We start from the raw sequence: 25,390 nt of genomic DNA, 5'->3' as shown, positions 1-25,390 counted from the left end.
CATGTTACATAAGAGCACATATGATATTTAATTTCCACAATGTATGGATCCCAGATACACTCTATGTATGAAGCCAAGCTGTTGGCTGTCAATAATTTAATAATCCCAGAGACTGGGAGAATATATTTTTATAAACATGTTATCACTCCTTCATTGCACCCCTTTCGTTTAGAGCTTGGATCTCCAGGAATAGCCACACTGCAAAGTCAAAACCCTTCAACTACTGAGCAAAGATCTGGCACTCCCCAGCCCTTGCTAAGTATAGAATTACTCTGGTTGAAGTCCTCCACCGTTTTAATCCATCCTCACTAAAGTGGTTCAGTTATATTAAAACTATTACCAGTAACCTAAATCTGACATATATCAAAACGGATTCTACCCAGATAGCACTGCATACCAAAACCAAAAAGTCCATTATTATTGGTCATTATTAAGCCCTGTTCTAATGGGCGTGTGGAAATATAGTGTACCTAACACTTATGTGTATGTTAAATGGGACCTAGGAGTATAGAGATGTTTGAATATTATTTAGCCTTTTACAATTGAGGTCCTTCACCTGAAACAGTGTATAACAATTTGAACATTAGCAACCTTTTGGCAATATGCGGGGAGATGGGATGATCTGATAAATTATAAAAAATGCTGGTACGACCATGGGCATTTTTATCTTCCAGCTCTTTATTGAATTAAGAGTTACTTGCTAAACTCTATCATGAGACAATTTGGCATGAGAGCATTGAACAAGGCACTTTATCTTGCAGGACCACCGAGTATGATGCAGGAAAATGTACAGTGGCTGGGCTCTCAAGTAAAGGCATGCCCTTTAAGATCTATGGGTCAGAGGGCTCATAAATAAACCAGAAGTATTTGTACCTCAGATTTTCCTCTGTAAAGAAAATTATACAATATTATTATTGTGTCTGCCTAACCAGCAAGTTCTTCAACCTAACGGATTCTGGCAGGATAAACTAGTATGTGCACTATAGTGGTCGTACCTGAATTCTATGACATACAGCTCTGTATAAAATCCCATTTCTCTTATTATTAATGATGTCCTAGTCTTACTGTCGATTTATTAAAATGTATACATTTTGTAAATAAGAGGTTGGATTTATCCTAAGTAGATTTTAATTTTAGTGTTCTATGTTTTATTTGAGTATTTTGGATACAATATTCAGCATTAATATTGATTGTTATCTTGAATTGAATTGATAGAGTGCTATACACCAAAAGATGTTATCACGTATATATATATAAAATAAACATTGTTTTGGCTTGTCATAGTCTTTATTAATTATTAAATACTTGCCTGCTAAACCTTATTTAATAATTCTCCAAATGTTCTTCTAATTTTGGAATTTGTTTTTTAATCTCATCAGCTTCTGTGGGAGAAAAGATTTGGCAAATTGTGCTAGAGTTGCCAGCATGGTGAATGTGCATAGATTAGTATGATTCATCCGTTTTTCTAGCATTAATGGATCTGGGTCTTCATATGATGGCACGGTAAGATTCCTTAAACCCTGTGGAATTTGCTGATCATCTATGTAAATCTGGAGTGTGGTGTGTTCCCACCATTTCAATATTCTTTTCACTTCAGTTTTTCCAACGTATCAACCTTTTGTTGTATAGTGTATCCTCCTATTGTGAGTGCCACACCTGTATTCCCTGTGTTTGTAAGAGAAAATAAAAGTGTTGCTGCCAGCATTTTCTCTGCTTCTTAGCTTGCTGGCATTTTAATTCCTCAGGTCTAATGTCTGAGACATTACACCTGTATTGTTCTACACAAGATGATGGCGCTTGTCAACGTACACTCTTAGAGTTGTGATTCTAGCTGTACAGATGTATGTTGTCAATTTACTGGCAGATCTGGATCTTTATGTGTTATTGGTACCTAAAAGGTATATCATCCATATCATTTGGATTATGCTTGTGTCTGTGCTGGCTAATACTACATGGGAGGTGTTGCTAGCATTCTGCTTGCCTTCTCACACTCATCCTGTTGCACTATCCTGACACCCCTCACTTGACATGGTAACATGGCTTCTGTGAGAGATGGATGGTTGCTATTCATACACATTGTCATCACACAGAAGAGCACAGATTGTACAGATGAACATACACTCAAGGTGGAATCTTGTGTATGGCCCCAAATCAGTGGCCTAATGCTAGCACTAGAATGTAAAACGATGAACACAATAAAAGATAATCTCATTGGATCCCAACAATATTTATATGAAGTTTATGAACCAATTCTTAGACCCATCTGTTATACAAAACTGGCATGTAAATCCATTGACAACATCAAATATATATATATATATATATATATATATATATATATATTTTTTTTTTTTTTTTTTTAAATTATATAGTTTATAAATAAACTTTTCATTTATCTACTTTGAAAAATTAAGTTTCTTACATTACAAATACACACATAATTACAAAACACCAACATCAAAATGGAAGAAGAAAAACCAAATAAAGCTTTGATGCAAATGAAGTAAGTCTCTACACCGATTTATCAAGATCGAGTATATTAGTAAGGAACTGCTCAATAGTACATATTCATTTTTTATCATGACCGCACAGGAACTTTGCCCATCTGATTTCAGAGTCTAGTTGCAGTGTGGAAATCTTAAAGAGGTCTCTAAATAGTCCTCTCTTTTGTGCTGTGAAGACCATGATGATGTGGTGCAATGTGTCTGGTACTTCCGGATCAAGGCAAAAGCGGCAATGTTATCAGCCATAGGTATTTGTCTCGTTTTCGAGTCGGGATGGTATTCAAGCAAATTTTCATAAAAAGGTCACAGATTTTTTGGTCAGGAAATAGAGTTAACTACTGGGGAAGTTTGTTGATGGCCCGGATGTCACTGTCGCATTGATGATTCATACGATGTGTTGATTTCTCAGTGATTGTCTTGGTCCAATCATTATGCCGGATCCTAATTTTAGCGTACTGGGGACGATGAAATAGCATTTCCAAAGAGATGTCTTTGTTTATCAGTTGGTGTTCTAACTCATGTTTCCAGGCTTTCAAAACAGTGTTATTCACTGCATTGGGAAGGGATTTCAGTATTTGAGTGGCCAGCGTTTTATCATTGGTCATTATTTTATGAAAGAGATCCAGTTGTTTCCATGAAGCAATTGATGCTAGTGATTGGGTTGCTACTTCATATCTTATTATTGCCTTTGGAAAAGTATTGGGAAGTGTCAAAATCTTCCACCAAAAGGAAGCCTCAAGCCTTTGCCAGTTGATCTGTGCCAAAATGATCATTGATTCACTACCATAGGTTATAATGGGAATAACTTTTTGCCTATAGTAGGCGATAATGGGTTTAAACGAGAACTTCCCGTATTTTCGATGGAGAAAACTCCCTTGTCTGGCAAGGGACTGAATCTTCCCTTCTAGGTCGGACACCCATTCTTTTTCGGACCTGGATTGGTTTATTGTCATTCCAAGATATTTGAAAGTGGTCATTTCAATCGATTCCTTGCCATCTAATGTAAGCTTGAGACACTGTTTTTTCTCACGTAGTTGTTTCGTTAAATTCATGACTATGTTTTTTTTTATTTGCAGTTCGTTGAATTCCATGTATTCACCCATCATCCGCAAATTATTTTGTAGACCAAATATCATTCTTTCTAGAAGAACGATGTCGTCAGCGTACATCATAGTCGGGATAGGCACAGAATTGATTTTCGGAGGGTTAAGAGCATGGACATTGACATGATCTTTGAACTCAGCTGTAAAGAGATTGTACAGGGTTGCAGCTAATGGGCAGCCCTGTTTCAGTCCATTCCATGTCCTTATAGGGGAGGTGGTAACTCCTTCTTTGTTGAGTCTGATGGTAATTGAGGTATTGGAGTACAATAGTTTGATCGGCTCGATAATCTCAGTTGGGCACTTCCAGGGCACTTCCAGGTCAACAATTTGTCCGACAGTTTTTGTCTGTTTATGACATTAAAAGCCATCTGGAGCTCAACGAAAGCTAAACATACTTGAGTGTTGTGCTGTATAGCTTCATGTTTGATAAGATTTAGAATCAGTAGGTTCACGTTAGCCGTAAAACCTGTTTGCCTAATTGCAAATCTATTTGTTTGTTTGGCCCACTCTAAGTTTTTTCAACAGGAAGGTAGCAAACAGTTTGCCCAAAGGGTCGAGGAGGGAAATAGGTTGATAGTTAGATGGCTCATTCCTGTCTCCCTGTTTGAAAATGGGAATGAGCGTCGCCATTTTCCACATTGTCGGAATCCGGTTTAGTTTGTCAATTAGGAAAAAGAGTTGGTCCATCAGATTCGCCCAAATCTCTGGGGCCTGTTTGAAGATGGCATTAGATAGGTATGATTTACTGTTTGATGGTTGCTGCCAGAATGATTCATTAAACATTGAAGGGATCAAATATTTGAGATACACCCAGTGTACACCCACCCATCGCACCAGTCCAACAATATGCAAGAGATTACTTGACCTCCAAGAAAACCTATTGTTTCCTCCAGGAGCCAGTTAATCAGGAACTGGATCTAATAGCGATGGCCATGTCCTGGTAACCTGGATGACAGATCGCCGTGGACTAGCTAGTTAGACACGTTTGGGTTTCTCACAGCATTCTACAATAAGCATATCAGAGTACACATTTGCATTTGCTGAGGGCCAGGCCTACTACCCAGACACCACATTTATATGAATAGTTTGAGTACTTACATTGTTACACTTTGGAAAAATAAAACACAAGACATATTTCCAAAAACATGCTTCCAGGTTTGTTGCAATCTAGTCCACCACTTCGGACTGTCATCGCAAGCAGAATATGTTTTCCCATTCAAACCTACTGCTTCGGCCATGCTGCTTCAATAAGCAAATTGCAGTACATATTTCTCCTCGCTGAACGCCAGGCCCATTGCACAGACACCAATGTTATATCACTGTTGTGTACTTACATTTTCACACTTTAAAAAAAATAAAACACAGGACATATTTGCAAAACAATGCTTTGAAGGTCTTGCTGACCCTCCTTGTGCATATTTGCTGCAATAAAGTTGGGGAGGGAAATGAGAGACGAGCCACCAACCACAAATTTTGAGGGGCAGGTTTACAGGGGAAGATGTTTCGCGTGTGTTACATCAAAGGTAAGGGGCGGTGTTTGACATGGTCCTTGATTGCAGCTTTAAAACCACTTCAAAATTGCTCCCCCTTCAGAGTGGTGTGATGCAGTATATACAGAGGACTGTAGACTCTTCCAATTCCTCTAACTCATATTCTTGGTCCTCTTCATTGTCTTGAAATACTGCATTTTTTGTTGTTGTGTAGGTCCTCCAGCTGGTGCTGGTGGTGGCTCTTGGGGAGGAGGGATGGCAATGGGTGATGCCATTTGTAAGATAAATAGCAGTTTTGCTAATAGTCTTCCAAGTTTCTGCTTTGTGCTAGACTGTTAATGGATAATGAGTTAGAATAGGCGTAGGAGCTGTGCAAGGGTACATTTTGAGCTTGAAAGTTCCTAGATCAGCAGGAAATGCAGTTCCGAACAGTTCCCGAAGCACAGACGCATTCGCAAATGCATCAACATGCCGTGCGCGAGAGCTTGGTCAGGTGACACTGCCCGAAAAGTTTGCGATGACGTCAGACATTCGTGAACGTCGACTAACACAAAAACTGTGGAAAAAGTAGCAAAAAGTGTATTGAAGTGTTAACAAGTATGGTAGAAGGTGGGGAATGGCCGAGTTTTAAGGTGAAATCTTGTAAATTGAACAAAAACGTCGCTTTATTTGGGTAAGTATGATATTAGTAGGTTGTAGGAAATTAGTTTGTTCTGGTAAAAACCTATGAAATTCACTGGAAAAACCTTGTTAAAGGAAGGTTATGGTAAAGTTGCTCAAATAAAAACCTATGAAATTTACTGAAAAAACACTGTTAAAGGGATGTTATGCTTAAGTTGCACTAATGAAACCTAAGAAATTCAATGAAAAAGGTAGAGGACGTGCCTACCTCTAGCACACAGAGAGAATCATGGGTGTGTCAGTTCTTTACCAGTGTTGGGAATGTACCAAAGGCTAAAGTACCAAAGTGAAATGCACTGAGTGTACTCAGTCGCCACACTACCTGGACAGTACTCCGACAGGACCCCCGCCATGCGCCGCCACCCCAAATCCAACCACTGCAATGCTCTCAGAAAGATTGTTGCTTTTTTGGGAAGCAGCAGGCTCATCTTCCTCAATCAATACTGTAACTACACCGCCTACTTCTGTGGGACACAAAATCCCACCAGCTACCTTGCAATCGATAAAAGAGGCTGTTGATCCATATCTTTAAAAAAGAACAGTACTCTTTAATACATTAAGTAGTTCATGGTAGGTCTCCCATTCACCCCTAACATCTTGATTCCAACATTATGAACTCAACCCCTTGTAGGGACTGTTTATTAACATTAATTTAATATGTGATGTTATTAGTGATGTCATCAATGACATTTGTGATGTCATCTTTCATTTCCAGGGTGTTAGTCTGAGCAGTGCCTGGTGGCGGCACGAGTTATGTTTGATTAGCTTACCATAACTGCCGAATTTCTGGGGGTTTTTGGTTTTACTTCTAACCCTTTACCAATGTTTTTTCATCGAGTTCATATGTTTTTATTAGTGCAACTTAAGGTGTCCAGTCAAAGTTTCGAAACATTATTTTATTTATTTAATATTATAGGGTTATTTTAATTTAGTATAGGTAAATAAGGGTTTTAAAAATGAAAAAAATGAGGGTTTTGGCAGGGGAACCCCCCCCAAAAAAAAATTGAAACTTTTTTTTCGACACTTTTGTGTTGGAACTTTTGGCATTCGAAACTTTGACTGTCGAAACAGTCACTAGGAACCCAACTTAACGATAACGTCACTTTAACAATGTTTTTTTCAGTGACTATATATATATTTATATATATATAAGTGAACATTTGTGGGTTTGTGGCTTGGTGATTATACAATTCCACACTGTTTCACCAATCTGCACCAAAATGTGTATAGTTAACTGTTAGGGCCCTCTGGACAATACTGGCTACATGAAATTTGGACACCCCACCCGTTCCCTGAATTTTCTTTTTTTTGTGGCTTGGTGAAGCATTGTTCCTCATACAATTCCACACCGTTTCACCAATCTACACCACATTTTGCATAGTTACCTGTTATGACACGCCAGACTTTACTGTCTAAATAACATTTGGACACCCCACCCCTTTCCATTGATTTTAGCACCTTCACACATGAGATGGTTGCTTGAAATCGGCGAAACATCAATGTGATCGTAGAAGGACCGATCTCAAAATGAGGAACAAATAAAACCACGTTTTAAGGCCCTAGAATGCACGTTTCTAAGATATTTGCACCGCAACAAATTGGAACATGCCAGGGTGAGGCGACAGGTGTGGGAGAGCACAGAAGGGCCCTGTATGCAGCAGCTCACCAACTCTCGCCTCCCCCCAACGTCTACTCCGGAGTATGTCAGCCAGTCACACCCACCCCTTCTCAGTGCAGTTTACTTCAGAGTGCTAAGCACATCAAGCGATAAGCGAATCAGAACAGCGACCTACAGGATCATCGATTTTCAACAATTGATGAGTGTTGTCCTGTCTGTCCACAGAACCCGGTCGGAGAACGGGTACTTTTTGCTAGTGTATATATATATATATATATATATATATATATATATATATATATATATATATATATATATATATATATATATATATATATATATATATATATATATATATATATATATATATATATATATATTATATATATATATGGTTCAGTTCGCATATACTGTGTTAGCCAAGGGTTGAATAGAATGTTGATCCAGTAGAAAACGAGTCAATACCTAGATTAGGATAATAAAGTCATTTATTTTGCATATTTTCGAGCTTTCGCTGAATGTCTCCACTTCCTCCGACAGAGATGAAATGAAGCATTTGAAAACATCACAGCATTACAGCTTACATAGCCCCTCCTGCAGATACCCCCTTATCTGTGTCTGTCTGTACCTGATCTGCAGTTTTTCGCTGACCAGCATGTGGATATTCAACTCCCCAACACATTGCAATTTTCAAGGCCTAAATGGTACACTGTGTTAAGTGGGGCAAGAGTCAGTGAAAGTGAAGAGCAGGGAAATGAAATGAAAAACAGCCCACCCTATTAGTATATTTATATATATATTATATGAACTAAAACCTCACATTGGCATGTTCTTATTGACATACAGGCAGTGCTTAATTTCTGGGGATGGTTGCCAGGGCTAGTCAGTGCATCCATCAACCACAAACAGCAGGTGCGAGCTGCAGTGTAACCCCAAATATGTCAATACTGTAGGGAGCAGCCATGGGTGGTGGCAGCAGTGGTGGGGAATTGCCTACCTCGCAGTGTCACTGGAGTGCTAGAAAATATTTGGGCCCTGGCACTTATTTTTTTTTTTTTTTACATATTAACCACTGAATACAGGGAGCAGTCGGAAGGGTTACAAACAAGGCCTAACTCGTTCTCTTTAAAGTGCACATGAAGATGTATTAATCCATACAAAATAGTTTCATGATTTCAGCCAGGAAAGTGTGAACATTTCCTCAATGGTTCATCTATTACAAGAAACTCAATTTTCTCTCCATGTGGTCTGAGCTTAAATGCCTATTTTGCAGGTGCTCAATCATAGGCTATCTTACAATATAATAGGAAATGCTGAATTAAACAGCAACATTTACAACAAATAAATCAGTATCAAATATATAGACATGTTTACAACAACTATCTCTATCCTCAGTAAATAGGAGTTAAAATCTTCATAATTTTGTTTTGACAATGCGCCATGATGCAAGTGCAAATTACAATTTCCAAACAATCTAAACAGTAAAGCAAACGATTTGTGACAAATTGCAGATGTACAAATCCATCACAATATATAGCTGCACAACAACAATCACATTGTATGAATGTATACAATAACAAACATGAAAATCATATTATTATTCATAATGAGAATCAGTTGCCAAATATCATGTCCCTGATTGGACCACTGCTGGTGTGCAAGCATGGAGCAGACCTTGCCATTGGTGTGCTGGGTGTGAGCACTCAGCTGACTGTGGATAAGAGAAATGGGCCTGCATTCATTCACCAGATCTGAAGGAACCAAGTATCCAGAGGAGCCTAGCAGCAGAACAAAGGACGACCCCGAGACGCACTTGAGGAGGCCTGGCACCCGAATCCTGCTGCTGTACCGGTGAAGCCCTGCTTTGCGCCGATCTCAGAAGACCTGCGAAGGTGCTTTGAAACCTTGGAGTGGGGGGACTACTCACGCTCAAGGCCTCCTGGTAACCCTGCAAGTGAGCCTGTTCGGAAGTGTCCCTGGGCCATCCAGTGGACTGTCCAGCTTGAACCTAGGTTGCTGTGTAGGAGCATTGCTGTTTTGAGTTTTGACTCAAGACTTTGGGTAATCATAGCTTGTACAACAATGCATTCTTCTGCCAAATGTTGTTGTCCCAGCTCTGTTGGACCACATGATCGAATGCTGTGTCATAGCGCAAGAGCTGAGTACCCCTTCGGCACAGTGGGACAGTGACAGTCACTTCAGGTGGTTTTCCCGGTTGTGGGTTAAAGAATCAAATACAAAGGTTCGAAATGCCAAACTTTCGAAACAAAAGGACCGAAGAAAAAATAAAAACGAATGCACATTTTTTTTTCTTTCTTTTTTTTGGTAGGAGGTTCCCCCCAACCCCTGTTTTTTGGACAAAAAAACACTAATTTTACCTGTACCAAAACCAAAAAAAAAAACATTTAAAAAAAGGCATTCAGTTTTTTTTGTGTCCTTTTGATTCGAATGTATTGCATTCGATCCTTTGGAATTCGAAATAATGACCGGACACCGGTTTTCCCGCATTCCATCCAGTGCACTGAGACCTGCTGCATCAGTGTTTTGTTCGCTTCTCAACGCAATCAAGAGTAGCAGCTCCAGTACCATACTTCACCTGTATCCACACCTGCAGCACCTGTGCATCTGGAAGCCGAAAGGAGGGCAGGAAATCATACCTCTGGTGATTACCTCTGGACCTGACAAGTCTGGCCAAAACCGAACTAAGAGTGGTGAGTAGTTTAGTTACTTTGTTCATCCAAACGCATTCTTTCACTGCGCCTAGAGACTGCCCTTGGGTGGAATCGGTGGGCAGTATAAATCAACATAACATAATACTGAAGGCTAATTTTTGGCCTTGGGTAGTACTTGCTGCCTAAAGCTCTCCAAAAGTTGGGAACAGATTTGTTCATGGTAGCAGATCTTCACCATACTCTTGTAACCCATTTCACCCCTTCAGAATTCTTCTCCTAAGCTTTTCCTGTTCCCTAGAAGGTACTTGTGAACTTTATGCACAACTGTGCACCTTACACGCGCATTGAACATTGAGCACAAGTCTCCACTCACCTTAGGGCTGGACTTATAAAGTTACGATTGTCATAGCTGAAGGCTGTCAGTGCTACAAACGTTTTTCACCCCTTTCCTTTGCAGGTATTGGTGGAGTTGTTAACTTTCTCGCACTGATTCCATTGATCGTATATATATTACATAGTGTGAAGTTTGTGTGGTATTTTACTAGAGCATTTAATTATTCATTGTGTTATTGGGTCTATAATAAATGGTATATTGTGTATACTAGTGCCTAGTTGTAATTCTTGGTGCTTCAGTGTGTGTGCTCATTGGAGACCCCTGGTCACCCTCACTCCGTCTGAGATTTAGCTTTGACTGCTCTCCAAGCTGCCGTGAATTGGTCTGTCTATCTTCCCAGAAGTGCCTCCTGTTCATCCAACCAGAGTGGCCTTCCAATCCTCTGACCGGTTACCAGACATTTGGTCGAAAAAATTTGGTTGACTGGACAAATGGTCGAACCAATTTGGTCGAAAGCCAAATGGTTGAATTTCTTTTTTATATTATTTTCACCCCTTTTTTTTTTGAGGGGAAAAAACCCTTTTTTTCCCTAAACGAAAACCTAAAAAATACATATATAAATAAAAAAAAAATTCGACCATTTGGTTTTCGACCAAATTACGTCAACCATTTGTCTTTCGACCAATTTACAGTCAACCACTTGTCTGAACAGCCCTCTGACCACCAGGCCAGAGTTTAGAAATCCATTCTAGCACAGCGTACACATTTGCCCTCCTTGCCTCAGCCTGGCCCAGTTCCCATTTGAACACCATAGCGAGTCCCTGGTGCCCATGTACAGTGGCCATATTGAGTTATTTTACAATTCTTTTGTACTTCCATTTTGGCACTTTTGAAAAACAAAAAAAAAACATTTGACAGATTAACACCACCTTTTCAAAAGCACAGGACATGGACAAAGCTCCTCATGCAGGTTTGGTGAAAATCTGTCCAGTGGTTTGGACTATTGGTGTGACAGAAAAGTCTGTCCCATGCAAGCCAAACTGGTAGTTGGAACTTTCCCAAGAAACTTTGTGACCTCTTGACAAAATCACACTACACTTTTCAAAAAGATTCAGAGTCGTATCTATATATTTGTTGGAATGTTTTGTGCAGATTCCTAAAGTGGTGCAAAGGTTCTAAGCCATCCAAATAGTGTTCTTCCTATGAGGAATACAATTGAACCATAACTATATATGGGTGTGTGTACATATGGATGAATGTCCTTGAACATTTCTTAAGTTTGTAAACATTACAGTAATGTCTCCAAACATGTGAGATGCTTGAGAACATCCGAGAGTTAACAACGCTTGTTTTTTCTTTTTCTAGACATAGCCATCCCTCCCCTTACCTCCCAGATGTTCTTTCAATTGTAAGGCAAGTGTAATGTGTTTTTGAATATGTTCTCAGTGCACGGTTCATGGACTACAAGTACATGGCATTTGTTCCAAAATCTTTGACAAACCTCACGTTTCTTAATTGACCAATTAGCACCTACAGGCAATGTTAGCTAATGTTTGCCACCCGCTCCGATTGATTCAGAGGCATCCATGGACAATGAATCAGGAAATGAGTCTGCAGAGCAAACCAAGATCTCACAAATTTATCTTTACTTTTTTTTGGGCATTTTAAAAACATCGACATGACGAATGAACACCAAATATGCAAAAGCATGCTTTAGGGACCCCGGAAAAGTTTGATGAAAATCCACCCAGCGGTTTTGACTATAGCCGCAAAAGAAATTATTTTCACATTTTGTCTATCAAAATTTTGAAAATTTTGGGAACCTCCCTATAATGTTGCCCCCTCTTGATGAATTCCACCAACATTTCCAAAATCATTGGCATAGTTGAGTCTATATTATTTTTGCAAAAATGTGTGCAGATTTGTGAAACTGCCAAAGTTATAAGCTGCCCAAAAAGGACTGTTGCTGTGGGAAAGCCAACTTAACCATAACTAGAGGGTCCCTATCACCTCTATCAAAGACCCTGTAATAAATGTATATGTATATATTACAGGGCCTGCGGTTTCGGCCCTTTAGTTATGGTTAAGTTGCTCAACTCATGGAAAGAGCACTTTTTGGGTGGCATATAACTTTGCCCCCCCCCCCCCCGGATGAATCCTCACCAGACAAAATAGGTATATGATCCCCTCGGAATGATTCTGCAAAGTTTGGTGCTGTTTCGTCCAGGGGGGCAAAGTTATAGGGGGAGTCCTAAAATATGTGGAATTCCTCATAGATGCAATGTAAATTGAATTTGCGCATACCTGAAGCCCAAACCGCTGGAAGGATTTTCACAAAATGTGTTCCAGGAGTGGCGGCTTTGTCACTTCCCGATTCACAAGCCGCAGACATGTCTGGTCCAATCAGGGGGCGGCGTGATGTCTGCGGTCATCATACATGCCTGCTGATTGGATGCTCAAAAATGTGAGGTGCGTCATATTTTTTGAGACGGTCGACATGTTGGATCCACGGACAACAGCCATTGTCTGCAGTGGGGAAACAGTCTGGAAAACACATTTGGGGTTATTTGGTGGCCAAAATAGGCCTGGAGAGGGTGGGAGAGTGGAATAAAGATGATATGGAGCTGTTTCTATGGGTGAAAAATTGTGTGCAGGTGCCCCTGAGTCCGCAGATACTGTGGTAGTCCGTGGACAACGCTGTGAACTGAAAGAGGGCCTGGAAAGGGTTTGGGTAAAGAAATAAAGTTGATATGGAGCTATTTTTCTAGGTGAAAAAAGGGTTTGCAGATGCTGCCGAGTCCACGGACATCATTTGGGTGCAGGGGGTTCTGGGTAACTTTTGTTATTTAAAGGTGTATTGTACATACTTGTTATATGGTTCAATTATAGGCTATGCCCTCTATAATCTGGCCAGTGGCCCCACACACTATAGTAATATGTGTATTGTAATTATAGGTAATGTAGAGGGAGTATAAAGTATTTGCAATATGGTGGAATGATATAATTGAAGTGTACAATTGAGGATAGTGCGCCTTGTTGTCTCCGTCGCTTTTCACACTGTCAACCAGTGTATCCTTATTAAATGGTCACATGATGCCTTTAGCATCATGGACCAGGCGCTGGACTAGCTGACCTGTTTTCTTCACTAACCACCCTTCCAAGCTGCAACTGGGCCTATTGTACTCCACCACCTCACTGTCTTTCTGCAAAGTACCCTAGTGTTATGTCCTATGATTGTGGTTCTTCAATATCTATTTCATCCCTCTGGCTCACCTGATGGCCTTATTTTTTTCTCATTTCCAGTGTTATGTCAATGACACACAGCTTTCCTTAAACTTCCCTCAACTAATTTCTTCGCCTCGTTTTTTATCCCTGATTGTTTGACCATCATCGATGCATTGTGTGCGGCTAAGAATTTCTGTCTCAATGCTAGTAAGACTGAGATCTTTCATACTTGTGCCCTCTTTTTCTCTTATCCTCTGGCTGTTTGAACCCTCTATTCTCACCAAAACCCTTAAAATGATAGTGAAGTTCTCTATCTCCTTTAGTCCTTAAATTTCGAAGCTTGTAAAGAAATCCCACTTTTAGCTTGACCTCCTCATGGGCATTCTACCGTTCCTCACATTCCCACAGAGGCTCAAAGTCCCTAGAGCCCTGGTCCTCTGTAGGCTGGACCACTGCAACAGCCCCTTCCTTAACCTACCCCTTTTTTGTCTACGCCCCCTACAGCTAATCTAAAATAGGCTTGAGCACAAAGATTGTATCGCTGCAGCCATAAAATGTGTAGATTGGCTCCTGGTGGTTGTAAGGATGATATTCAAGACCCTCTATCATTGACAAGGTTTTCTGGGGTCTGGGACTACAATATGTCCAACGTTGTCTCCCTAAATACTACCCTGCTAGAGCCCTCCACTCCTGTAACTCCATTCTCTGCTTATCAAACACATTTTGCAACAAAGCCTGGGAGGCATGTCTATTTCTTTGGCCGGTGCCCCTCTTTGGAGCAGCCTTCCTGCTCCTCTTATACTTCAGCTGGACTTCCTTAAGTTTTGCAAACTTTTAAAAACTCTGCTTTCCTTTTCCTCTTTTGCTTAATCCCTTCCCTGCTAATTCATACCACTGCCACTGAGACTGGTATCCTGGTCCCTCATGAACCTCACAGGTTCCAGTCCCTATATCTAGTCAACACCAGAACATCACCCCCCTTTAGTACTGATCTTGCGAGTCTACCATCTGGTGGCTGTGTACTCTACCCTTGGGACTCCTCTGCCACAGCAGTTAGCCCGTGGCCTTCTACCTTGGCATCTCTTGCCACTTTCTTTCTGGGCTCCTATCAGCACTTGAGAAAGAGTCACACTTATGCTGCACACCTTAGATAGTTGCATGTAAACTAAGTTAAATTGATAATGTGATAATCCTGCGGTGTAGGGGAGAGTAATACCACCCTGGAACAAGGTGGCAAGTCACAAGTGAGCAGAAGAAAGAGTCCCAGAGTAATAAGGACCTCGCACCCCCTGCACCTCAGTCAAAATTCAATGAAATCTATGACTTTTCTGATTATAACAGAAACCCAAATCAACACTTGTTTTGTTTCCTAAAAAAATATTAAGTTATTTTAATCAAACACATATAAATGAGAGCGCTACACATTTCAGGATTCCCCCTTTGTCAGGAGCAAAATTTTTTCATAATTCCGGGACATTTCAGTCTTCATCTTCTACAAGGGAAGTACAACAAATTAAGATCAACAAAATGTCACCATATCAATCTCTCAGATAAAAAATCAATGAAATGTAAAAGTATATAATGAATACCTTCTCCCATGTTCAAGAGACTTTATTCACCTGGATGATGGAGTGAGTCAAAACTCGTTGTGTGTAGAATTCCTTCGAAGATAAAACCCTTAGCATAGATGGACTTCCACTATGTTATCTATCAATCTAGGAAAAAAAGGAGTATGCATGGTGCAACTCGATTAGGATCTAGGCCCTGCAGCAAAGGCGATATTGACACATGTAACTAATCCTTTCCCAAAGGCTATACTATATTAGCAAAGCTTACCTCTTAAATTGGTATGAATATGCACATGCTGAGATCTAACAAGAATTCATCATGTTGTGGATCACAAATGGATCTTCATTTCTAAGAATCTGGTCAAAACGTCCACTGTATCAGTGAATGCTGAAGGTTGTGTAGAATCACTTTCTAGTATCATCACACATTCAGTGTACAAGCACAAGGCTGTGGATATATTGGCGAAATATGAGGACTACATAGGTGTCTGGGCTATGCAGTATTTATATTAGGCTTAGATTAGGGAGGACTAATGGGGAGATTAGAATGTAGAGGTTCCATAGGATCATATCTAACTTACTTTCTGACCTGCAGCGTGCCCGTCCCTCTCCTGGATGTCAGCGTTAATGCAAGCATACCCAAAATGGTCGCATTTTATTTACAGTGCAGTCCTTGACATCATCACGCTGTGGTGTGATGATGTCACAATGTAAACATCAGTCTATGCCCATGAATAACAGATGCATAGCGGCATGCGTCTGGTCTGTGAGCCTCCTCCTTAAGTGATGGAAACTGGAGCGCTGTGAGGGGCTGTACTAGGTGTTTCATTCCATGTGTGATACCAATAAAGGGTTTACTATCCAACAAATGTCAATAGAGTTTAGAGACAAATGTCCCTCTAGAAGTGTGATTCTATCAAGGGTCCAATTGTATGAGATTTGTAGATTATTAATACAAATAGAAATGCTGTAGATGAAAACAATTTATGCCAGTAGCAGGTAAAGTATAATTTGGCAATAGAAGTCTTAAAATCTGTAAGGGAAAATGACTGCCTCTATATAGACTAGTGGTTGGCAATCCAGTTGTATAAATACTCATTGATCATTTTCACATTCTAGCCATTATATAAGTAATCTGCACCTATTGTACGGAGCGTTCTATGGTAAGAGCACCTTAAACACCAGTCTCATCATCTGTAATCTATAATTTCAAAATATAGGATAAATAACATTCAGGTAAGAAAGATACTGCAAAATATTCATACACAGAGGATGGCAGTTGTCAAATAATTAGGAGTCTGAACACATAATCGCACTTCAAAGTCAACATCATTATGAATGTGATTCAAAGGGTCTCATAAATGAATTAAAGATCTAATGTTCGATCCAATCATGGGTAAAAATATTGATTCCATAACAATATAAGACATACCCAAGCATGTGTATCCCAATAGGGTACACATTGAATCTCAAGTCTCTACTTAATATGATTTTGTATGGACTGATTACCTGATATTAAAATCAGAACAATACACTTGAGTCAATGATGAGATCAACTGTCTTGATTCCAATAAAAGCGGGCTATTTTACAGAAATGCCCCCAAGTAGAAATCTACATTCATCCCAGTCGGGGATTGGGAATCCATTTTGTCAATCCATGCAAGTTCCTGTAGTTTCAATTTTTTAGACAAGTCTCCCCCTCTCTGCGGTCTGTGGACAACCTCTAGTGCTATACAGCGTAGCAGTGCAATAGCACGTATTTTTTCTGAGAAATGTCAAGCTACTGGCGACTTGATGTTATGTGTGCAGATGTTGCTCATATGTTCATTCCATCTCTCCTTCGCACGTCTAATGGTCTGACCCATGTAAAAGATTCCACACGGGCAACTAAGTCCGTAGATAGTATTAATGGAATCACATGTTGCATAGTCCCTGAGTTTGATCTTGGCCCCTGACAGGGATGTCTAACGTAAGTACCTTCAATTATGTTGTTACAATTATTGCAACTCAGACATGGAAAGATTCTGTTTTTCCGTTTGTGCAATTGTGGCTGACTCGTCTTTTCTGTTTCTCTTCCTTAACTAGGTGATCACATACATTTCTCCATCTCTTGTATGCAATCATAGGTGGCACTGCTAACACAAACACCCAGAACATCAAAGATAACATCACAAATATCATTGATGACATCACTGATGGCATCACATATCAAATTAATTCTGATGTAAAATAATGAATGCAAGGCTATCACAATTTGGTCTAATGGTAAACTTGAAATTAGTAGCTAACAATACAAGATTTGCTACACACTTGTTAGTACAAACAATACATATAAAGAGACACAATGCATTGAAATCTGAGGTACATAAAGTGAAACTCCAGTAAGAAGGAAACAAAGAGCATCACAAGAAAATGACAATAACCTTAGAATTTATTATCGTGCTAGGGTACATTTTTAGCTTGAAACTTCCTGGATCAGCTGAAAATGTAGTTTTCGAACTGTACGCGAAGTACAGACCTGTTTGTGAAGCGCGGACCCGTTCATGAACACATCAGCATGCTGCGTACGTGTGTTCACGTGACACTGTCTGGAAAGTCCACAATGGCGTTGGGCGTTCATGAACGTCGGCCAACAAATGTGCAAAAGGTTACAGAAAGTTCATAGCAGTGTTAAAATGTTGCTAGAAGCTGGTGAATGGCACAGTTTTAAGGTGAAACTTTCTAGATTGGCTGAAAATGCTGCTATATATGGAGTGAGTATATATTAGGAAGTTGTAACAAATTAGGGTGCACTGGTAAAAAACAAATGAAATCAGTGAACAAACTTTGTTAAAGGGAAGTTATGGTTAAGTTGCACAAATAAAAACCTATGAAATTCAGTGAAAAAACTGTGTTAAAGAGAGGTTGTGGTTAGAAGTAAAACCGAAAACCCCCCAGTAATTCCCTAGTTATGGTAAGCTACGCAACCATAACTCGCATCACCACCGTACACTGCTAACACTAACACCCAGGACATCAACGATGACATCACATATTAAATTACATGCAATAAAAAGGTCCGACAAGGGGTTGTGTTTACAATGTTGGTAGCAAGATTTCAGAGGTGATTCTATCATGAAGTAATTCATGTATTAAAGAGTGTACTCTTCTAAACAAAACATTATGTTGGAGTGCTGTTGTTAATACAGGAATCTAATAAATAGCTAGCAATTCAAGACGTATTGCACACTTGTGTTAGTACAAAAATACATATGAAGACCCACAATGCATACACATCATAGGCACATCCAGGGAAACTGGTAAGGAAGAAAGAAACAACATCACCAGGAAATTTCAATAACATTCAAGATCATCTTCATGTATATAAATGAATTGTGTGTTTGAGGTGTGCTTATTTCCCCATGTAGATGCACCATGAGCTGCGGCCAAACTCTAAGGAAAGTACCTTAATAACAGAGGACAAAGTTAACGTCTGGATATAAAGCACATTTTCTTCTTTAAAATTCTTAATGTTAGTGAAAAAAACAACTGCAACTGGCCTAGACATATAGTGAACAAAAACAAGTGGGCTAGATATGTGATGTCATCAATTACATTTGTGATGTCATCTTTCATGTCATGGGTGATAGTCTTAGCTGTGCACGGTGGTGGCGCGAGTAATAGTTGATTAGCTTACCCCAGCTGGCGAATTTCAAGGGTTTTTTGGTTTTACTTGTAACCATAACATCCTTTTAACAGCGTTTATTTACTATATATATATATATTCACTAAAAAAACAAACTTTGTTAAGGGGACGTTATGGTTAAGTTGCCCTACCAAAAACCTGTGCACTTCACTAAAAAAACGTTTCAAACGTGCCATTATGTTTCAAAGTAAAACCGAAAAACCGCTGAAATTCTCCAGTTATGGTAGGCTAAGCGACCATAACTGCCCGCATCACTGTCCTCTGCTAACACTAACACCCAGGACATGAAAGATGGCATCACAAATGTCATTAATGACATCACTGATGACATCACATGTTATGGTAAGCTAAGCAACCATAGCTCGCGCCACCACCATATAATATATATATATTCACAACACTCGCTTCAATTGGCAGCGCTCAGCCTCTCAGTGGGTGTACCTGGGAGGTTGTAGAAGCAAAACCACTTATGTTAAGCAAAAAAAGGGTGTGATTGCTGAAACTGAGATTGTCAAGGCAATGAAATGGCATTTCAGTATTTCAGCAAGCAACTAAATAACCAGGGCACTCGGTCTGCGCTGTGAAAAACACGTGAAGTTTATTGTAACACCAGTGTGTCCAGGTCAAATTACAATAATTGAAACAGACATGGACTTACTGAGGAAACTGAAAGTCCTGAAGTAGTCACTCCGTGCTCACAACATGTTCCGTCCCCAAAGCCGGGACTTGATCAGGTGCATTCGTTATCATTCGTTCAGGCGAGTGATTATAAGACATATAGGGATTGTCTTGACTAACCTCCTCTCTATTGTTATGGAGCAGTCACCTGGCCGGCCGTCTGTACATGACACTGTTTAAACACAATAAGGGACGCCATTTTGTAGCGTAGTGCTCTTGTTGTAGTATAGCGTGATTCTATCTGAATCTGTTTGGTATGGCTCTGAGTGGCACATTGTCAGTGGGAGGTTGAGTAGATTATCCCAATTCATTTGAAAAACATTACAGCGTCACAGCTTACATAGCCCCTCCTGCAGCCTCATTATCTGTGCCTGTCTGTAACTGATTTGTAGTTTTGCTCAGAAAGGCATGTGGATGTTCTACTCCCCCACACATTGCAATCTTCAAGGTCTAAATGGTGCCCTCTGTGAAGTAGGGCAAGGGTCAGTGAAAGTGAAGAGCAGGGAAAAGAAATGAAAACACAGCCCACAATGTTAGTGTGCTCTCAGGAAGGCAGATGGGGTTGGTTAGGTGTCAGTCCAGTTGAAGCTAGCTATGTCAGGCCAGTCCCTGCAAGATCAGTGGTAGCACTATCATCAACATATCAGGCTTGTGCCTCTAGAAGTCTGAAAGAGGGGACATACAGCCAGTTTATGTGTTAGGCCTGTGACCCGTGGAGCCCAATGTGGTAACTTTGTGTCAGATACCATACATGGATTGCGTTACATCCCAATCAAGAGTAAAGGGTGGAGTTTGACTAGGGTCAAGGGCCCTTACAAGTTTCTGGGAAGCTTTCGGCAGATGGTGCTGTGTTGGGGGGAGTCTGGCAACAATAAATTGCCTTAGAGATGCTGGCGGGGCTGGTGCAGTGCCGGTTGAATGTCTGTGAATGGCTTTGGAAAAAATGATGAAAGTGTCAGGTCTGGATGTTGTGATCCTTGTATTGCTATGAGTGGAAAAAGTGAAAGTCTATTACTTGGAATAGTGAGTCATGAAACTGATGTCTGTTCAAGCCCCCTGCCAGTGTATTGGAAATGCGCATGCATTTCAAATATCAAATCAAACAAGTTTATTCGGATATATAAAAAAAATATCCATTAAACGACAAAAATACAATTATATACATATCATCACATTACAGAAAATAACATGCATATAGAATTAGCAATCACATAATTTCATATAAAATAGCCACATTAAAATTGAATAATAAAATCAAACAACAGACGGTACTCACACAGTTAGCCCATTGCCAAAGATAATATAGTTCACAACACTAGCTTTCACCGCCTTGCACTTTCAATATACTATTTCTGAAATGCATTTTGCAATTGCAGTTTTTCAAAAACATCAAAAGAGCCAAAGCTGTAAAGACTGTATCCGCACTCAAAAGAAACACAAGAGCAGCCCTATGAGAACGTATCGCTGTCTTCTTAAGGGCAGGAATCAAAGTCATTTTACGGATACCCACATACCCTACACAAAAAAACAACAGATGGGAAAGATCCTCGCGGGAGTGGCCACACACCAGGCAACCCGCAGAGTCAGGAAAACCTTTCCACTTGTGGGTGTTTCCTTGCAGCCGCAGTGAATCGAACCGCGCCCTCGTGATCAGCCACCTGTCTTTTTTATATGGGCTCCATGTCAGATATGGTTGTATTCCAGTAAACCTGCTAATACTTGTGTGAACTTGGCCAGATTTATGGCCATATTCTAACAAAATTATTTTCCTTACTACAATGTCTCCCAGTGTAGCTTTATAGACTGCCCCCTCGCTTTTAGTTATCAGTGTGGCGGGAGGAAAGAGGGCACCTAAATTAACTTCACCCCGAGTAGAGGAGACATAAGCAAGCCAAGGGATTTTTTTCCAGACAACTTTACCCAACACAGTGCGAATAATAAAATGACAGAGGGAGGCATGTTTATTAGCCCACAGCCGAACCCAAAATAAAAGCAGAGCCATCGCCCACTGGTCTTCCCAGAACTCCACACCCAATTCTGTATGGATGGCTATTCCATAGGCACTGGTTGGGAGCCCCAGCAGATTAAAAAAAAAAATGTGTTCTCTTTACTTTGAATTTCAGCCACATTTTGCAAGCCCCAGATGGGTGCAGTTTGCGTGCCATAAATCTTTGTTATCACATCCAAGGACTGGCCCCTACACTTTGACATAAATCTACATATGCCGCCTATCTGTTGACTCAACTTTGCAGATTGCTTGGCCACGTGGGCCCTACCATTTAAGGCCTCTGAAAAACGTATTCCAAGATAGTCAAAAACCTTGACTCTAGGTATGATTTCCCCTGCACAAACCATAGGTTTCATGGGCACAGGACGTTTTCTTCCTACACAGGTCATTACTGCATTACTGCTGATTTCTTAGTATTAATTTTAAGGCCCAGGTTATCCATAAATGTTGAATAGGCATTGATCAAAACCTGTAACACCCTTGGTGTTCTTGCTAGTAGGACTGTGTCGTCCGCATAGGCCAATACTGGAAACCCCCTTTGCCCCAATACCAGGAAGTCAGCCAATACGTTCATGAGATCCTGAGAAAGGCCATTAATGTAGAGGCAAAAACAGATAGGGGCCAGTACACAGCCCTGCCTTACACCACACCCCACCCAAAAACCGGCCGTACAATGCATTTCAATTCATAGGTCTTTCTGGCTTTGTCAGTCCAGAAATTACCCCGGAGTACAGAAGTCTTGAGATCATTAAGGGTACGATTAGCTTCTGAATAATGCTCACCCAATGGACTCTCATTTCTAGTATATCGCTTCAAATTTTGACGTGGAAGGTTCATGAGTTTATAGTGCGGTGGTCGCTGCACTATAGTTTAGGTGTGTACCTAGTTCCAAAGGAAACACGAACATTTAATTGCTAATAACTTGGTGGATGGATTTGGATGATATAGGGCCTCATTACGACCCAGGCGTTAACCATGGCGCTAGTAGCGCTGTGGTTGACGCCAGATTCCGCCATGGTGAATGGCGGAATTACCGTCCCATTCCAAGGTTGGCAGGGTGGTAATTCCCCATTCACCATTGGCCCTTCTCCATTCCCATTCTTGCCCCCATAGGGCTCAATGGGAATGGGGAAGGCGGTAATTACGGCACCACAAATTGCGGTACTGTAATTACCTCCAAGGTCCCTTCGCGGGTCCCTTCCTTAATGGCTGGTAAAACCAGCCGTTATGGTAGGGACCCGCAAAGGGACCTCGTAATTGGGCGGTAAGGGATTACCGGCACCAGTGCCCTTACCGGTACTGGTAATCCCTTACCGCCCGGGTCGTAATGAGGCCCATAGTCTTGAAAAAAAACTTTCACCTGAAATGTGAAAGTAAGATCATCCATTTCAGCCAAGTCATACATTCCACAAGGCCACCTATTATTAGCCATGGCTGGAAGTTCAACTCCAGTTCTGAGCCAGATCAGCAAGCCATTGTGGGTATGCAAATTAGCCTAAATGCAAGCCTTTTGCTCCAGGGAATTGTCTTTGTCTTAGAGGGCTATTTTAAAAAACCCAAGACAGACCTTTTGCACCCTTATTAGGGGGTCCTTATTATAGTCTTGACAGACTTGTGGTTGGAACATTGGGGCATGTTTACAAACCACCAGTGGTGGGTTTAAAAAGTCTTGAAAAAACACTTTCACCTGAAATGTTAAAATATGATAATCCATTTGAGCCAAGAGACACATTCAACAACACCACCTACTAACCATATCTGGAAGTTCACCTCCATTTCAGAGCCACATCAGCAAACCACTGTGGATATTTTAAACTTACCTGGCTACATTTCAATATGTCACAATATTCCAGCGAAACAAGGAGTGGCTCATTCTGGGTATCTGAAAGTTCATCAATGTATCTTGACCATAGCAATACATGGTCTCACTTTTGTTGGCCGAGAAAATGGTATCCCAAAAGTTAAAACTCAAAAATGTTGTGTAAACCAGCATTGCATGTGGTTTTTCATATAAAGAGCCCGGGTTTCATATTTTTTGTGTACTTTGGGCCCTTCTCGCTTCCTGTAACGATGAGCACAGGAGAAGCTCCCAAGGGACTTGGTATGCTCCATCCATAGGGGGAGCGAGTACGAGGCTGAGGAGTTTTGGGAATTATTTCTGTCAGGAGGCACCTGCGAGATAGCGGCAGGTGGGCCAGCCAAAAATGTATATATTGTATCCCGGTGTGGCGCAAAGAGAGAGACTGCCCGGGAGATCCAGAGAGAAAAGATTGGCTCTCGGTTGTTGAAGGGGACCCCCTTCCAGCTGTCCTTGTTCCCCGCTGGCCTGTTTTACCCTCCCCAATCCTGGGTTGAGAGTTTGGGCCCGGCTGGAGGCGAGGGATTTAGGTCGGGAAGAGTGCCTCCCTGGCTGATGCTGCTCTGCTAGAGCAGAGCCCGGGCGCCGTCATGAGTGACTGCATGCGTTGTGGTCGCTGAGGTAGGAGGTGGAAAGTGAGGAAAAGGAAGGAACAATATTGATTTGTTTAAAAGTAAGCTCACTCACCAGTAACGCATAGGCGTGCTGTGGCTAATGTACATTTTTCTGTCAAAGTTGAAGGGGAGAAATTGAACAATATTGAACTGTTTAGAAGTAAACTCACTCGCCGGCAACGCACAGGCGGGCAGTGGCTAATGTACATTTTTCTGTCAAAGTTGAAGGGGAGAAATTGAACAATATTGAACAGTTCAGAAGTAAGCTCACTCGCCGGCAATGCACAGGCGGGCTGGGGCCAGTGTACAGTCGTCCTGTCAAAGTGAAGGGAGCAGTCACGCGCTGCTTTGTTTTTTTTACCGCCAGGGGGACTGCAGAGGCAGGTAGGTTTCCAGAAGGGTGGTGGTTTAGTCACTATGGGCTGTAGTGTTCTTGGTTCCCCCTCAAGGGGAGTTCTTGCTTTACTTGGGTTCACAGAGGAAAGGGGGAGAGCCAGGTTATGTGAAACGCATAAGCTAGGGGTGGACAGGACTCTGCCGATTGAAGTGTTAATAATTAATTATTTATTTATCCAAGATGACTTGTCACACTTACAGGTGACCCAATTTATGATATTCAAACCTTTATGTTACAATTGTGAACTGACTGATTTAACAGTGATTCAAGTGTTCATAATGAATTATTTATTTACCAGAGGTGAATTGACTCACGCCCTAGGCGACCCAATGTATGATATTCAAAACTTTATGTTACAATTGTGAACTGACGGATTTAACAGTGATTCAAGTGTTTATAATTAATTAATTATTTACCAGAGGTGAATTGACTTACTCCCAGGGGACCCAATGTATGATGCTCAACCATTTAGGTAACAGAGGTGAACTGACAGTCTTATCCTGAATGTTAGGACCTGTTTAATGTAACAATGTGCTACTGGAACAAAATATGGCATATAAAAAGCAAGCCAGCAAGCGGGTCAACTGAAGATAAGTCTGTGTCTGTTTTATTTACACTAGGTGCACACTAACCCAGGTTAGCAACCAGGCCTAACATATCTCATACAAGAGGGCCCACACTGCCCAGAGCCCACTGTTCTCTCTGGGGGCGGGCCATTGGTCATCACAAGAGAGCACACCCCTACCTGTGCGCTAAGGTGCGGGTATCCCATTCTAAGGACTCCTACAGGTTGCAGCACACGCCACTTTTCAGATATCTTAGGGAGTAACACCTTACAGTTGGTAGTATAACTCCTTTTGATTGTAACTCCTGCTCCATCTCTGGCTCAAGTCGACCTAATGAAATTCTGCAAATTCTTAAAGATTTACCTATTTCATGCCGCCTATGGAATTTG

At 40.9% G+C, this 25,390-nt stretch overlaps 1 protein-coding gene across 2 annotated transcripts in view; it reads left to right on the top strand.

Moving 5' to 3' along the window:
* Window positions 1-25,390, top strand: part of SYT10 (synaptotagmin 10) — a 583,991-nt gene that overhangs the window by 546,752 nt on the left and 11,849 nt on the right. The window contains exon 7 of one of the 2 annotated variants that reach the window (XR_011281745.1): window positions 1,380-1,503. The exons of the other annotated variant lie outside the window; for it this stretch is intronic. The gene's annotated coding sequence lies outside the window, so the exon portion shown is untranslated. The remainder of the gene's footprint in view (window positions 1-1,379; window positions 1,504-25,390) is intronic. 2 annotated transcript variants of the gene reach the window in all.

The sequence above is a fragment of the Ambystoma mexicanum genome, chromosome 12 (assembly GCF_040938575.1).
Source record: "Ambystoma mexicanum isolate Mex_15411 chromosome 12, UKY_AmexF1_1, whole genome shotgun sequence".
NCBI lineage: Eukaryota > Metazoa > Chordata > Amphibia > Caudata > Ambystomatidae > Ambystoma > Ambystoma mexicanum.
This window is presented reverse-complemented; position numbering and strand designations above follow the sequence as displayed.